The following is a 5,590-nucleotide window of genomic DNA, read 5'->3' as shown; positions in this document are numbered from 1 at the left end:
TTTGCATATTACCCTTTTACTATATAGGATAGAGGCCTGGTGCATGGTGGGGGCCACCTGGTTTGCCCTGAAGGGTGTCCCAGATGAGGGTGGGGGTCCCACTGGGGTGCCTGGCCAGCCTGGATGAGGGGCTGATGGCTGTTTTCAGGCTGGCAACACCCTCTCAGGGTGGGGGTCCCACTGGGGTGCCTGGCCAGCTTGGGTGAGGGGCTGATGGCTGTTTGCAGCTGGTCACACCCCCTTCAGGGTGGGGGTCACCACTGGGGTGCCTGGCCAGTCTGGATGAGGGGCTGAGGGCCGTTTTCAGGCTGGCAGGTGACTGAAGCTCCCAGCCTCTCCTTTTTTTCTTTTCTTTTTTTTTTGTAATTCTAGGATTTATTTACTTTCTATAATTGAAAGATTGTTGCTGTCCTGCTCACTCCAGCTCTGAGGCTGCGGCCAGCTGAAAGCAGGTATCTGGGGTTTGTTTAGCTTCTATAATTGAAACTCTGTTGCTTTCAGAGTTCAGAGCTGGGCAGGGCAGGCGGGGAACCTTAGCTTCCTCCATCACTGGAGCAAGCAAGCCTCATGTTTGCTTCAGCTGCGTGGCTGCCGGCCACCATCTTTGTTGGCAGTTAATTTGCATATCGCCCTGACTAGCCAATGGGAAGCATAGCGGAGGTATGGTTAAATACCCTTTTCGTCTTTTATTATATAGGAGATATATATATATATTTCTCCTCCCCTTCCACTCTGAAATCAATAAAAATAAAAAACAAAATATATGAACAAAATAATGGCAATACATAAGTATCTATCAACAATTGAATCTAAGAACCAAAATAAATGAACAAAGCATATAATGAACAGAATTAATTGATGAATAGAATAGAATCTGAGGCATGGAAACGTGCAACATAATGATGAAACTCAGAGGGAAGAGGGAGGGGAGAGTGGAAAGAGATGAACCAAAGAGCTCATAGGCCTATGCATGACCTACGGACACAGATAGGAGGGTGGTGAAGGACGGGGTTGGGTCAGGAATGAGGTGGAAGGTTGATATGGGGTAAAAAGGGGGACATCAGTAATACTCTCAACAGAAAATATTTTTTGAATATATTTTATTGATTTTTTACAGAGAGGAAGGGAGAGGGATAGAGAGTAAGAGACATCAATGAGAGAGAAACATTGATCAGTCGCCTCCTGCACACTCCCCACTGGGAATGTGCCTGCAACCAAGGTAAATGCCCTTGACCAAAATCGAACACAGGACCCTTGAGTCCGCAGGTTGATGCTCTATCCACTGAGCCAAACTGGTCAGGGCAGAAAATATTTTTTTTTAAATAAATAACAAAAGGAAGATCAAAATCACTTAAAATCAAGCAGAAGGAAGGAAAAATAAAGATGAGCTGAGATTAATGAAATCAAAACAGAAAAATTATAGAAAACAAACAATGATGCCAACAGCTGAATCTTTGAAAAGATCAGTAAAACTAACCCAATGCTAACAAGACTGGCAAAGAGACAAATGACCAATATCAGAAATTAATTAGGAGAATAAACACATTCCCAAATGCATTCTTATGAGACCAGAATTCCTTGTGCTGTCAGTACAGAGAAAGAGTAAACTACAGACTGAAATCTCTTGTTAACATATTTACTAAAATCCTCCACAGAAGATTAGCCAATCCTACCAGCAATATAAGAAACTCATACTCCATCATGGCAAAGCAGGAATTATCCCAACAATTCAAAGATGATTCAACATTTTTAAATCATCTGATTTAACCAAAAGAGTCAACTGTGTAAAGAAGAGAAGTCACATGGTCAATAAAATTGATGCAGAAAAGTGTGTACAAAGCACAGCTTCATTCATGATAAAACGCTTAGGGCACGTGGGATAAAGGGGTCCTTCCTCACTCTGATCATGGGACTCCTGGAGCTGATGTCACACTCGATTGTGGGAAGTTACATGATTCCCTCAGATGGGGACAGAGTCAAAAAGGCCCACTCTTACCACTTCTATTCAACATGGTCCTTGACCTGTTAACAAGAGCAATAAGACAGGAAAAATGCATAGAGACATTCAAATGTGAGCCCACACACAAGGTGTCCCTACTTGCAGGTGACATGTTCATCTATGAAGAAAAATCAGAAGAATCTACTTCACAATCCCGGGTGAATGTCAGAAATGGGTCTATTTGGAGACTTATCATAACTGCAGTGGGGCTGTCTGAGTGGGGCTGACAAAGCAGCAGATAAGGGGACTGAACTAAGTTCTTGTGGGAAACCGTCCCCAGAAACACAGCTGTTCACAGAGGAGCAGCCTCAGGAGGGACTTGGCAGCACCACTGGTCACCAGAGTTCACCCTGAATCCCCTGGTGCCTGGAGGGGCCACGCGTGTTTGCTCCTTGAGCTGATCCCAGGGAACATGAGCCCTCCCGCCTCTTTAGGACAGGAAGGAGGTTTGCACTGGGAGCCAGGAGCCCCCTGAAGCCTGGCTGCCCCCTTCCTCCCACAGAAGCGGGGAGAGTGGTGCCCCCTAGTGGTCACACTTCAGAGTGGGTTCCAAGGTCCCCGGAAAACACGCTGGGGTGTAAGCTGGGGAGGCCTCAGTGAGCTTTTAAACTGACACTGAAACCTCCATGCGTGTTGCAGGGAGGGAGGGAGGGAGTCCCTGTCTCTTCCTGGCACCTGGGAAAACGGGCTTTTTCCTCATTGAGGTTTGTGTTTCCCTCAGCCTCACGGGGCCTGACCAGCTGGCTCAGGCGGGTCCCCACAGCGAGGCCCAGCATCCGCCTGCAGGAGAGGGGGTCTGGGTGGTTCTTCGTCTTGAAGTCTCTGGAGAGTGGTTCCAGCCCAGCTCCCCGTGCACCCCTGTGTCCTGGCACCTGGGGCTGCCCTTCTGGGGGCCTCTCCATCCTAGTTCCCCGGCAACACAGACACCCCCAGGTCTGTGGGTCCACCCGGCAGGACCCTGGCTGCCTGCTTGCGGTGCGGGGCCTCCACAGTGTTAACTAGACATGGGGGAGGGGCCCTACCCGTGTGGCTCAGTGGATAGGGCATCAGCCTGCAGACTGATGGGTCTCGGCTTTGATTCCTGTCAAGGGCACGTACCTCCATTGCAAGCTCGATCTCTGCCTGCAAGAGGCAACTGCTCAGTGTGTCTCTATGGGCTCTCCCTCTCCCCTCCCTTCCACTTTCTCAAAAAACAAGTAGAAAATATTATCAGTGAGGATGAATTAAACTATCTGAATAAAGGAATCTTATTTTTTTTTTTAATAAAAAGGAGGAAAGAACTAGTAAGAGGTCACCCCAGAGCCCGCCAGGTGTTGCTCATTGTTTGAGCTTCGACCTATGAACCAAGAGGTCAGGGTTGGAATCCTGGTCAGGGCACTTGCCTGTGCTACTGCCTGAACCCCCAGTGGGGGGCGTGCAGGAGGCAACCGATTGATGACTCTCTCTCATCACTGATGTTTCTATCTCTCTTGCCCATTCTTTCCTCTTTGAAATCAATAAAAATATATTTTAAAATATGAATAAAAAATGAAAAGTAAGAGAGAAGGAAAGCTTTGTGGTGTTTGACCTGCCCATGCCCCACCCCCTCCGCAGCGTGACTGCACTTTCCAAGTGGTGGAGGCTGCCTTCCCAGAGGAACAAGTGAGTACAGTCCCAGGTTCCTGTGTCCGTCTGTCCTCACCTGGGGCTGTGGGAGGATGGACACAGGTGGCTGCTCTGCCTCTGAGAAGGGAGGTGCTTACCTGCCCCCAAGGAAGACGTGGTGCTTCAACTCTCCACTCAGGGTTTTGTTCCAAGAGCCAACATATTCCTTTCTTATTTTTTAATCTTCATTCAAAGATATTTTTCCATTGATTTTCAGAGACAGAGTGGAAGGGAGGGAGGGGAAGAGAGAAACATTGATGTGAGACAAACACATCAGTTGGTTGCCTCCTGCACAAGCTCTGACCAGGGCAAGTGCCAAGGAGGAGCCTGCAACCTAGGTACATGCTCTTGACCAGAATCGAAGCTGAGACCCTTTGGTTCCCGGGGGTATGCTCTATCCACTGAAAAAAACTGGCCAGGGCTAGCACTACATTTTTAATTTTATTTATTTAATTACTTATATTTAATGATTTTTTATTGTTGAAAGTATCACATATGCCCCCACCCCATTGACCCTAGCCAGCCAGGCCACACAACCCATCAGGAATCCATTATTAAATGATCGACATTCTCCCATGTTGAGAGGCTGGGAAACAGGGCTTTTGCACAGGAACAGCAGGGAAGTTGAGTGAAATGTGTGCCTTCAGGAGGCAGCTGCGAGCTTGTGAGAGTGACAGCAGGTTTGAGTCGAAGGCTGTGGCCACAGAGTCCAGCCAAGCCACTACTGCTTCCTCACATGTAGAGGTTCGTGTTTTGTGGAGGATCTGATAGAGGAAAATAACAAGGAGAATCTTTCAGCTTCAAAATAAAAGCATCATCCAATGCACATTCTTATTCCCAAACCCCAGAAAGGCGACATGGCCCACGGCGGGTGAAGGAGAGTGAGAGGAAGCCCCATCCACGTGCCTCTGGGGCAGCACCCATGGGTCCTCATCAAAACCCCAGGAAGGAGGACTCTCAATCCTAGAAGCTCACCCCAAAGAATGGGGTCAGGGTGATGGGTCTCAAGAAAGGAGGGAAGTAGGGGGGTCAGGACGGGACCCCCTGTGGCCAGCATCCATAAGTCCTTTCCCATCTGGGGTCACCCCTAGGGTAACAAGGTCAGGCATGCAACCAGGTTCCCAGCTGCACCTTATATGCAGACTCCATGCAAATGGGGCTCTCCTCCTGCTCATAAAAGGGGGCCCTTGCCCGGCATGTTGGGGAGACACCCAGAACCCAAGCGCCTGAGACAGGACCACAGCGGCTCCACCATGGACTTGGTGCCAAGCTGCGTTCTCCTCCTGATCATTTCTCAAGGTCGTTCTCAGGAACGGGGAGTGCTGAGACCTGTGCCTGTGCCTGTTGGTGCTTCCATGTGATTCTCAGTCCACCTTGTGTCTCTGTGTTTGCAGGTGTCCAGTGTGAGGTGCAGCTAGTGGAGTCTGGAGGAGGCCTGGTGCAGCCTGGGGGGTCTCTGAGACTCTCCTGTGCAGCCTCTGGATTCACCTTCGGTAGCTACACAATGCACTGGGTCCGCCAGGCTCCAGGGAAGGGACTGGAGTGGATCTCACGCATTAGTAGTAGTGGTGGTACCATATCCTACGCAGAGTCTGTGAAGGGCCGCTTCACCATCTCCAGGGACAACACCAAGAACACGCTGTCTCTGCAAATGAGCAGCCTGAGAGCCGAGGACTCTGCCGTGTATTATTGTGCAAGACACACAGTGAGGGGAAGTCAGTGTGAGCCCAGACACTAACCTCCCTGAGGGAGACAGCAGGGCTGGGCTGCAGGGAGCGTCCAGGCCACCAGGGGGAGCTCAGGACCAGCAAACCCAGGCTCCCAGCTCAGAGGGTGTCCCTGGAGGGTTGTGCAGGCTTCCTATTGGGGTCAATGCTTTCTTCCCTCCTAGTGTCCCTGGGGCAGTTCCTCTTCCTTCTTTGTGTCTTTAATTAGATTCTCTGCAGG

General features: G+C 49.6%; 1 long non-coding RNA gene across 1 annotated transcript in view; it reads left to right on the top strand.

Moving 5' to 3' along the window:
- The window catches only part of LOC111824170, a 33,064-nt gene that overhangs the window by 20,887 nt on the left and 6,587 nt on the right, over positions 1 to 5,590 (top strand). The gene's annotated exons all lie outside the window — the stretch shown is intronic.

This window comes from Myotis lucifugus, unplaced genomic scaffold, assembly GCF_000147115.1.
Source record: "Myotis lucifugus unplaced genomic scaffold, Myoluc2.0 scaffold_1004, whole genome shotgun sequence".
Lineage (NCBI taxonomy): Eukaryota > Metazoa > Chordata > Mammalia > Chiroptera > Vespertilionidae > Myotis > Myotis lucifugus.
The sequence above is the reverse complement of the archived record's forward strand: the minus strand, read 5'-3'. Positions and strand labels throughout refer to the sequence as shown.